Raw genomic sequence first — 12,046 nt, 5'->3', positions numbered from 1 at the left:
AAAGGTACACCTGCGCGCGGAATATATATTCACAAGCCTTGAAAAAGACAAGATGTGAATATAAACAGAGGAAAATCGATCAACATCAGAATAACAGCAAGGAGTTATGGAAAATACTAAAAAGTTTACTTAACACTAAAAATTGTTTATCGCGGTCCATAACTTTTGAAGGTTCAGAAGAACATTCGGAACAAATCATTGCGGAAAAATTCAACAGTTATTTCGTGAATAGTGTTCAATTGATCAATCAAAGTATTGAATTGGTCAGTGAGCCATACGAAATAATACAGCCGATAAGCAGCAATTGCAGATTAAAATGTTTTCTACCTATCACATTTGCAGAGTTGAGAGATATTTGTTTTTCTTTGCATAAATCGGCTGGTATCGACAATGTCAACGCAAAAGTGATACAAGATTGCTTTCATGTTATTGGACACGAATTGCTAGGCCTGATAAACGAATCATTGCAAACTGGGCACGTGCCTGAAGTTTGGAAGGAATCTCTTGTGGTTCCCATCCCCAAAGTTAATGGGACGGATAAAGCCGAAGAGTTCCGCCCCATTAACATGTTGCACACATTAGAAAAAATTTTAGAACTTGTTGTGAAAGGCCAGCTGATGAAATTTATTGACAATAACAGTTTGCTGATACCGGAACAGTCGGGATATCGAGAGGGACACTCTTGTGAGACCGCACTAAATCTGGTGTTGGCAAAATGGAAAGAGAATATCGAGGCTAAAGAAACTATTTTTGCGGTGTTCTTGGATTTGAAACGCGCTTTTGAAACAATTTCTAGGGCCTTATTGTTGCAAACATTGAAGCGCTTTGGAATTGTAGGGACATCATACAAATGGTTTGAAAGCTACTTGTGTGATAGAACTCAAAAGACTCGTTTCAACGATTTTATTTCTACTCCCATCGATAACACACTTGGTGTACCACAGGGAAGTGTGTTAGGGCCCATTTTATTCATTTTATATATTAATGATATGCGGCGGGTTTTACGTTTTTGTGATATCAACTTGTTCGCGGATGACACTGTTCTGTTCATCGCAGCTAAGGAGTTGAATGTAATCGCGGAGCACTTGAACGAAGATCTTCATTCTCTCGCTCGGTGGTTGAAATTCAAACAATTAAAGTTGAATGTTAATAAAACAAAATACATGCTCATTTCTTCAGCAAACTCCAGATATAACGGTAATTTTGAAATCGATGGTGAGACTATTGAACGGGTTAAAGAAATAAAATATCTGGGAGTAGTTATTGATGACAGACTAACTTTTAAGTCTCACATTGATAATGTCATCAAAAAGGTTGCTAAAAAGTACGGCGTCATTTGTCGTTTGAAGAATGAGTTAAACGCAATTAGTAAAGTCAAACTATATAAATCACTCGTCTCACCACACATAGATTTCTGCTCATCCATCCTGTTTCTTGCAAATAATACACAACTATTGCGATTGCAGCGGTTACAAAATAAAATCATGCGATTAATTTTAAGATGTCATAGGTACACTTCCTCTGTCATAATGTTGGACGCGCTACAGTGGTTATCTGTGAAGCAAAGGATTTATTACTTGACAATGGTGTTCATCTTTAAAATTTTGAATGATATGCTGCCTCGATACTTGTGTGATCGAATTGAACGAGGAAGTGATTTGCATAGATATAATACAAGAAACGCGATTGATGCAAGAACACCTAACTTTTTATTTAGCAGGTCCCAAAATTCACTATTGTATAAAGGATTAAAATTCTTCAATTCGATGCCCAGAAATATCAAACGAGCGGCAACAATAGCTGAGTTCAAAGAATTGTGTCTGTCACATGTGAAATCTGTGTTATGAACTTGTAAAAATGTTTCAATGTTTCTATGTTTGCATAAGCTATCATGTTCGTATTGATGATGATGGATTTTTTGTTACATTATTGTTGTTGTAAGTTAGATTTGAAAAAAAAAAAAAGACGGGTGGGTAATGTCGGGGACATAACCGGAGTGACGTAGGACTATACAAAGGGGACAGCTTTTGTTAAATATATATTTTAAATATATTGTTTTATTTTCTTCACCTACGTGAATACCTACCTATCTACCTGAAAAATGGATTAGTTCACTGTTTACTCTTTATGAATATGTTGATGGTTCTGAAAAGAACCTTTGGTGTTGTGTTTTTGTTATCACTCGATATTCCCATCTTGTTCGGCTAAACCTTTCTGTTTAGCGATTGCATTTGCCACTCGCCACAGCTTTCACAGTTGGAAAATTTCTTCCTATCCAGCTTGTGACATATTTTACAGTAAATTACATTCAATGGCACGTCGCATTACCACCACTCAGTGCCGGATTGGAGGTAATTTTAACCTGTAATTGAACATTTGCGATGACAGTGGTACAGTGTCGACTTTCAATGTGGGGTCATAATTTGGATCTCTATGTTTACAAAAATGTCCAACTAAATAAGTCGCATTACATGTCCGTCCAATTAGCTAAATGTCGAACTAATTGTAAATTACTGTACTTTCAATCTGGAAACAATTTAAGAATTGGTGAAAATTGAATAATCAGGAAAGTCCCCAACTATCAATAAGCTCAGAACAACTGCCAAATTCACATACTCATCAGATCCTGGCAAACAAATTATGAAAAAATCAATTTGTGTTTTATTATTATTTTGGATAATGTTTTAGAAAGCATTGAACTTTATTTCCTAAACTCTTTTTTGGAAGGTTTAATGGCCCTGAAAAGCGCCTTGTTTTATGGAATGGTTCCAATTTAGAAAACTTAGTACTCGTGGTTTTGAAAAAAACCATTTCGAACGCCCTCGAAGCCGGCTTGTTCTGGATTTGCCACCAAAGCAGTTTGTATAAAGAACAAACTTTTTTCTTCTGCTACCTGATGCCGTTTTGCGATTGTGTTTGCCACTCGCCACTCGCTGCAACTGCCTGTTGTCTTGATGTCCGCCGAACCGAATGTGTTCTGTTCCGAATGCAGGTTTTCTTATCGTCGCAAGCAGCTTTGCCAGCTAACTCGATCACTTCGGCGGCCGAAGCTATATAACGCCGGCTAGGTGGACTGGTACACTGGTACTAACGCGCTCGACCTAGCTACCCTTGCGGGGAACTCCAGATCAACACGAGCGGGAACTCCAGATCAAGGTTCGAGCGGGATTTTGCCTTTCCCTTCACTTTTCCTCCTTTGCCATATCCAACCATGGCTGTTTGTGTTGGTTTGTTGATGTGAGGTGATGCGAAACGATGTGGTGTACGGTTCGGATGAGAATGATCGTTACGGCAGCGGAGAGGGGATTTTTAAGCTGACTGGCTGGCTCGAGAATTACGCATGTGTGAGACTGCGACCAATGTTTCCCTCATTTTTTTCTTTTTCCTTTCCAATCGTGCTTCATTCTATTTCGCTGCTGCTCTGGTTGCCCGTTTTGGTCGGTACGATTTGAGGAGCACAAAATGGACCAATCAAAAATGGGCACATAGTGCATTTTGACAATGCTTGATATTTCACAATTATTCAATTATTTATCTCAAGAAAAATGAAATGTTATTCGTTATGATAGATGCGTAGATATATTTCCTATCAGTTGATGTAAAAACCTTTGCGATCTATTGAGAAATGCTCGAGTTATAAGCGTTCCAAATCTTGCATTTTTTCCTACTTGTTCAGTGCCTAGATTTCCATTTCACCCCCTATATCTTCCGGTTAGACGTAGTCCTACGTCAAAATATAAATGAGTAGTCTACAAAAGCTTGAGCCACGCGCGCGTTTCGGTAGACATAGATAACTTGATTTTGAACACTGGCGAAAATCGTTATACAATGAAATGTTCTAGGGTCTTCAGTGGAAACCGGATTCGAACCAGGGATAGCCCAGACGGAATACTTGTAAACTATCGTATTAGCAGATGGTTATATCGAGTTTTTTTCTGTACCGCGGCAGATCTCAGTGTAAGTATCTAGTGGAAACTTGAGGATATCGGGTTCGATTCCCGATCAGTCAAGGATCTTCCCGGGTTGGAAATTTGCTCGACATGCCTTGGGATTATATCTTTACTTTTCGGTTTCCGTCTTTTGTTTAATGTTCTTATGATATCAATTTATGTCTGCAACAGAACCAGTTCGTTTTATTTTGCATACTGGTTCCAGATGTGCTTTGTTAAACTTTAAAAATTATCTTAATGATAAATCGTCCTGCTCAAACCATTGTAGGGGTATGAGGTGGGACCATCATCATCATCATCATCATCATCATCAACCGCAGCCTTCATAGCAGCGCTGCATAGATTCATCGCCAGCAGAGGAAAGCCGAATGTAATTCAATGCGATAACGCCAAAAAATTTAAAGGCGCAGCCAGAGAACTGAAAGAACTGTCGATACAGTTCTACTCGCAACAACATCAAGCTTATGTTTCGAATGTTTGTTCCAACGAAGGAATTGAATTTAAATTCATACCTCCTCGCAGTCCAAACTTTGGGGGGTTGTGGGAAGCTGCGGTCAAGTCTCTTAAACGTCATCTTCGATCAACAATAGGGAATTCAATCCTCTCCCAGGACGAGTTCGTCACTTTATTAGCTCGTATTGAAGCTTGCCTTAATTCAAGACCGCTGACCCCGCTCACCACAGACCCCAATGATTTGGAAATACTAACGCCTGGTCATTTCCTCGTGCATCGTCCATTAACTTCGTTTCCCGAGCCTGACCTTTCAGAAGTTCCACCGAATCAGCTCGATCGCTGGCAGCACAATCAAGAGTTGCTCCGTCGTATCTGGAAGAGATGGTCCACCGACTACCTGTCCGGCCTCCATCCACGCACAAAATAGACACAGATCCGGAATAATGTCACCGAAGGTACAATGGTGTTGCTGAAGGAGGATAACCTGCCTCCTTTAAAGTGGAAGTACGGAAGGATAACCCACATTTTTCGCGGCGATGACAACCATATACGCGTCGTTACCGTACGGACAGCAACTGGAGAGTATCGACGCTCCATCTCGAAGATATGCGTGCTTGCTGTTCGTCAACAACACACTGAACCTACGCTCGAATGAATTTCGAGTCCTTCCATCACAGTATGTTCATACTGTGCACCGATCGGAAACCTGCGGGTCTCCGAGCCCTGTAAGTAATGTTTTATAATGAATTTGCAAAAAACTTAATGAATTTTCGTCCTCTGACATGTACGTTGGATTCATCAATGGCTACTCCAACCCACAACCACGAGTACGCCCAACGCCGGGTCACCGTCCTGCCTACCTTTTGAACCGATTCGAGTAACGAGCCTTTGTTTGGGGATTCCCGTGATGACGTCAGAAGCAGCCACCATGGTAACGATGGAGACGCCGGAGACGACCGAGACAAGACAACGGAGACGACCGGGACGACGGAGAATGCAGTCAGAACAAACAACAAAGATCGACGAGTGCGTCACGAAGTATTTCATCGGCAACGCAATCGGCAACCATCGCTTCCTGCCTATGTATGAATGGTTGAAAGTTCAGACGCGAGCTTTCAACAGGGCCCGGCATATGTTGCGGCACACGTCACGTTATTATGCATTGTATCTATATATTGCGGCACACGCCACATCAGTATCATTCCATACAACAATTATAAACATTGTATGTACCCAAAACCCAATCCATTTGAAACAAGAGGATTAGCGTAGGTCATTCCCATCTAATCCCTATCGTATTGTCTCGAAGGATAGGATATAGAAGCAAATCCAGAAAATCTGCCCTATATAAAGCGATGAGATATCCAGCACGGTTCCCGGAATAAATCGCCACAGAAAACGACTGCAACAGAAACCACCGCTTATAAAATGTGTAGTAGGCTATAAATATTGTGGCGCGGTATTGTATTTCAAAACAAGAATTAACCGGGCAAACGTATCGCCCCAGGCAAACGTAACGCCCCGGGCAGACGTATACCGTCCGACGCTCGCTAGAGCTCGGTCGGACATTGCTAAAGGATCGTATCCTATGTTTCAAACTAACCGGGCAATCAGTGGATCCCAGGTTTGCGTGCGAGACACCGCCGCTTCCGACGGCGGGTCGGCGGTGGACTCGGATTGCGTCATCTTGGCGGCATGGGCCGCCTCGATTCCTTATCCTCGCCAAATGGGGACTTCGTCCCCATTACATTGTCCTCAGAATAAATTTCGAAAAACGAGAACAAGAGAATAAATTTATAATAGAAATGTGAGGCACATGATGTTTTTCCCGCGCCAAATATTTCTAGCCTACTACACTTTTTCTAAGCGGTTGTTTCTGTTGCAGTTGTTTACTGTGGCGATTTATTCCGGTCACCATCCAGCACACTCTCTTACTCTGCTTCAAGTTAAATAGCGTACAACATCATCGAAAGTGTCTCATCTGTGTTGTGATATCAGAAATTAAATTATTATATCGGAATTAAAATTAGTTGAAATAAACCCGGACTTAGAAATTACTCATACAATTTCTAATACGCTATCAGTACCCTTTGAAAATTCCCGGAACTATTGCGGAAAAGGTGCGCTGATGACTTATGGCAAAGCGAATGTGTAAATGAATCGTCATTTCCTGTGACTAATCGTACTCCAATCGTACCAATCGTAATCGTTCTTCAAAAAACTACACTCGACAAAAAAAAATAGAGGAGCAAAATGCGACATCGAAAATTTTGAATGATTTTTGAAACGGTATAGCTATGTTATAAAATAATGCATTCGTCAAAGCAACAACTGGACCTTGTATAGAATATGTTCAAGTTTGCAGTGGGCAGATTTGATCATCGATTTGCGGTGCGTTCATTATCTCATGAAATATTTATGATTCAAAATTAAAGGATAAACGGATCATTCAATAGAGAATACCTCTGTAGAAAATAGTTATACTGAAACATTCTGTGAATCAAATGAAAGCGAAATAATCAGGTCGATTGGATTGCTATTGTGAATATATTTTTAAAACTTGGCAAACGCTTTATTTTTTCTTGCAATGTCTTTTGTCTACAACGCATATACACATTAAACTAAAATATGTACGTACGATACCATGAACCAGAAATTTGTAGTTTGAAAATGCCGAATTTTTTGTCTTCATTTCATGATTCAAATCGAAAATACAGGCGTTTCGAAATCGCTTATAAATTTCGACCCTTTACTCCTCAATCCTTCATCAAATGAAGATCTTAAGATATCAGTGCAGGGTCTCTATGCCATCTTTTCTTTTCTTGAAATTCTTTTTAATTGATAAAAAAAATCTATGCATATAAAATTGTTCTGTTTGTTTTTGTGCGCTTCATAAACTCGAAAAGTTCGCCACTGATGGAGCTCATATTATGACACAATATAAAATCCACTTCAAGGATTGTTGTTGCTACTGCCAACCCCTCAGGAAGCTATAAGATTTTCAGATGGAACAAGCACACTTCTGAAGTAAAGCTGTGAGCTTAAATCAACTTTATATTATTGAATACGTATTCTATGTGGTAGCAACACATTTTTTTGCAAGCGTTTAAAAAATCGTGAACTAAAATAGTATCCGATAATGATTCTAAATCCATTTAATTTTATACGATTGGCGTTACTCAAGATCAATCTTTGGAATTGTGTGATGTAGATTCGGGTGCGGATTGTTCAACTGTATATTGCGCGTTTCCGTGTTGGCAAAACGTGGCAGGGTACAGCTAGTAAAATTTGAAAAAAAAAAACTTAAATGGACTTAAAATTTAATGTAAGCGCAATCCAGTTATTTCCTCAATTATTCTAATTAAATAAGCAAAAATGTAGTTTCGTAGTTTTTCTGTCCACGTGGTATGTGGACAGCCCCTGAATTGGCGTTGAATTCTGTCGACATAATGATCAGATATGCTGAAGAAAATGGCTGGTCGCTTAATTCTCAATTTTCATTGCGTGAGATGAGGTCGAATATCTTGGAGAAAATACCAGATAGAAATTCATGTTGAGAAAGTTTTTATTACAGATTCTTTACTATATTGAATTATGTTTAACATGTAAATAAATACAAATTAAAAACTCCACTCTGCATAGTTTTTTTTTAATTATATATGTTCAGTTCTATTAATGAAAATGGGTGCTCCCGTGGCCGAGTGTGTAGCATCACACATTATCATGCCGGAGGTTCGGGTTCGATTCCCATTCTGACCGGGGGATTTTTCGTCAAAAAAAAAAGTTCTTCCGACCTGCACTGGAACACGCGTATTCTAGAGTTTTCCCCTCAGAATACATTCCAGGCGTGTTATTTGGCATACGATATTTCAAATAAGTATTAATAAAAATGACGTTGTATACTACGTTGAGACAGCATATCTTCCACTGGGAACGTTAGCGCCATTCATGACAAAGAATGTCTGTATAAAGTCTGAAATATCCTTTATTTATAACGGTCCCGAAAGGTAGACTAATACCAACAATTTTCGATGAAGTCCAACTGTCTGAACTGTTTTCCCGACTACCCATGGACCAGGCTATGTTAATTTACTTATTCTTAATTACAAAAATTAATTTTTAATAAAAAAGATCATGCTTCGATTTTACGCACAATTCGATTTTACGCACATTTCAGAAACGAGAATGTACGGAAAAAAAGAGGTATACCTGTATTCAATTATTTATAACATAAAAGTTTAATAAATTTACATTTAAAAATGAAGTGTTCGGAATATGAGACAAAACGGTAAATGTGACTTCGAAAAAAAATACAAAATATTCACTAGATTTTTTTTCCTCATTTTTCTGGTTCTAAAATGGACGAATGCACAACTCGACACTTTGCGACTCGAGAATTCGGGGAAAATATAGCGAGCTAAAAGGCAATTGCGCTGAGAAAGATCTACCGAAATAAATATATTATTTTTAGGGTCTCTTTGAACGACCCTCGTACCATTAATAATCACTGTGTGAGGGACGATTTGGAAAAATGCCAAATCGGTCATTGACACGCGATCATAAGAAACAAGATCGACACGACAACAAAAAAAAAACTGGCAGATGGGATTCCAAACAACGTCCATATGAACTTATTGGCGCACAGAGCAAATCTTTACTTGGATTGTGTGTCGTCTCTAGAAGAAAAGAGGTTTTTGTGGTCCCGTTTTAAAACAAAACTGAATCACGCCAACGATGCTTCAGGTTCAGGCAGATTGAAGGTTAAATTGATAATAAAATTATGACAAACAGTTTCAGCCTATGCGTATAAGCGAACATCTGTGTCTGTGATTCTCGGAATCATCGACCGTCTACTAGCGGGTAACCAGCGATGTGTTCCGATGGAGTTATTTGATGGAAAAATATGATCCGGATCATTTCGTAGGCAAATATCGGGTCCTTCCAACAGCTGACATCCATAGAACAGTGTACCGCCGGAGAGCAATAGCGACATAAAACTACTACGAGTATCCGCCGCAGTTCTTGTTAGTTCCGAGCAGCGATTGATTTCACGCTTTTGGATAATGATCATCCGCTCACTTGTAAGCGCTGAAATCCATTAAAATCGCGAGCGGGCGGCTTTGGATGGTTGTCGCGTGCGTGTGTGCGGCTAAAAATAAGCACACTAACTAACCACAATCCAATGAACATGACCTTTTTCCCAAATTTTTACGGGTTAACATTGGGCGTTGAGTTATAATTGGCATCTTAATGTGTTTTGATCGCGGGAAGCGTTAGGATCAGCGTTCAATAAGTTCAATGGATCTGGAAATGTGTCGGCCTTCGGATCAATTACGATCATAATTTATCGACTGTAGATTTTTTTTGGCTTGAAATTTGTCGTATCAATTGCACGAGTAGGTATTATCGTCTTGGCAATTCCCGATGATATAACTGATTATAACAGGCTGTCATTCGAGTCCTCGTCCAGGGAAGACTAACTGCGTATTTACTCGCTGGATGTTCTTCCAGTAATTTATCGCTCCATAATTTATTCTGCCTCGTTCAGTTTCCCCCTTTTTAGCCACCGGTTGCGTGTGCCTTTGTGCGACTCAAAAGGTAGATGATCCAGTGTCAGTGGTTCAGTAGCATCGCACGGAGGCTAATTTGTAAACAAAACCTCCTGGATTCGTGCAAAGTCATCGTGGCGCGATGAAAAATGCACAAACGAAAACTTGTGTCGTCCTCCCTCAAGCCTTGTTTTTTTCTTGCTCACAAAGACCCGCCATCAGAAGCTTCAACTACTATTAGCGTTAACTATACTCACCAAGAAGTTTCAATGCCACCAATGCCACTGAGTCGACCATTGATGCAATGACTTTTTTTTATTGTTACCCTCGGTTCCTCACGCAAATTGTCGGAGAATGACGAGTGCCGAGTATGAGTGTTGTCCTCCACCCTCTTCTTTTCGGTCTTCTGGCTCTTGCTCGTCCAATTTGAGCATGTTCAATGACATTAAAAACCACTTCAGTTGCGGTGGAAGGCAAAAATCGAACCAACAACCGCCGCTGCCATCACCTAACATGCACGAAGAAAAACAACAACTGACGAGAACCTATCCGACTGGACGGTCGCGCTGTCATGGATTGGCCAGGCAAGGTCATTCCAATTTTCAATGTCAACACGAAGGAAGGAAACTGCCGGGTCTACCTTGAAGAGGGGGCGATATCGACGTATCGCAGACACGGCCAGGATTGATGAGCGGTTGTTGTCCGATGTGCGCTTTGTAATTGATACCCGAAATCGGACGCTGGAGAACACTTAATCGTAAGATTAATGATTTTGAATAATGAATGATAAAATGATTTTTTTTCGAGATGATGAGAATTAAAAGAAACTAATTGAAAATTACCTAAATTCTATTCGAATAGCTGAACCTCCGCCAGTTTTAGAAATTGAATTAGAAATTATAAATTGAACCAAAAAACAAACAATATGCGTTATTATTAGAATACTAGCTGACCCGGCGAACTTCGTCCCGCCCAAAATTTATTTTTCGTTATCACATCCACGTTTTCTTACTAAGCGCATGTTCATGGGTCCAATCGCAGAACTGTCCATTGATTGATCTTCTAATCTACCCTTTAAAATTATTTTTTACTATAAAATTTCAGTACTTCTAGCAAAACTCGACATTACAATATCGGATTATTTTCAGACACAATTCTAGTGCAAGATTTTTCATCCACTTGCAAATAACATATTTCTCCGTTACATGGAATAAATGTTTGATACAGAAAATATTTTTTTTCCAAAATATTAGGCTGTCAAAAAAGTCCTGCGGTATTTCCGCGAGGTGTCGTTGTAAGCGCGTAGTTCTAGTTGTATTCATTGTATCGAGTCATACTATAGCTTGTTGGAAAGGTTAAAGCGCGCTATAATATAGTCCTTGACAGTGTTTTGTTCGGTTAAGTCGTTCGTGAGTTATAGTGTCGCAAATATGGAGCAAAATAAAGAGAAAAACCGACATATTTTACAGTACTACTATGACAAAGGCAAACATGCATCTCAAGCTGCCAATAAAATTTGTGCAGTTTATGGACCCGATACAGTTTCCATTTCCACCGCACAACGATGGTTTCAACGTTTTCGTTCTGGTGTAGAGGTCGTCGAAGATGCGCCACGCTCCGGAAGGCCTGTCGTCGAAAATTGCGACAAAATCGCTGAATTAGCCGAGAAAGACCGGCATAGTAGCAGCCGTAGCATCGGCCAAGAGCTGGGGATAAGTCATCAAACCGTTATTAACCATTTGAAGAGGCTTGGATTCACAAAGAAGCTCGATGTATGGGTGCCACACACGTTGACGCAAAAAAAAAAACATCTTTGACCGTATCGACGCATGTGAATCGTTGCTGAATCGCAACAAAATCGACCCGTTTCTGAAGTGGATGGTGACTGGCGATGAAAAGTGGGTCACTTACGACTAGAGATGGGCAAAACAGTTCACTTTGATGAACGGTTCACTCATTAACCGTTCATCTAAGTGAATCAGTTCTTTTGAACCGTTCTTTCGTTCAGCGGTATTAAGAACAACAAAGAATGTTAGCTGGAACCCAACATCAATAGACAGCTATTAATTGATATCGTTGGATTGGATAGTGTAC

The sequence above is a fragment of the Toxorhynchites rutilus genome, chromosome 2 (genome assembly GCF_029784135.1).
Source record: "Toxorhynchites rutilus septentrionalis strain SRP chromosome 2, ASM2978413v1, whole genome shotgun sequence".
Classification (NCBI taxonomy): Eukaryota; Metazoa; Arthropoda; class Insecta; order Diptera; family Culicidae; genus Toxorhynchites; species Toxorhynchites rutilus.
Note: the sequence above shows the minus strand (reverse complement) of the source record.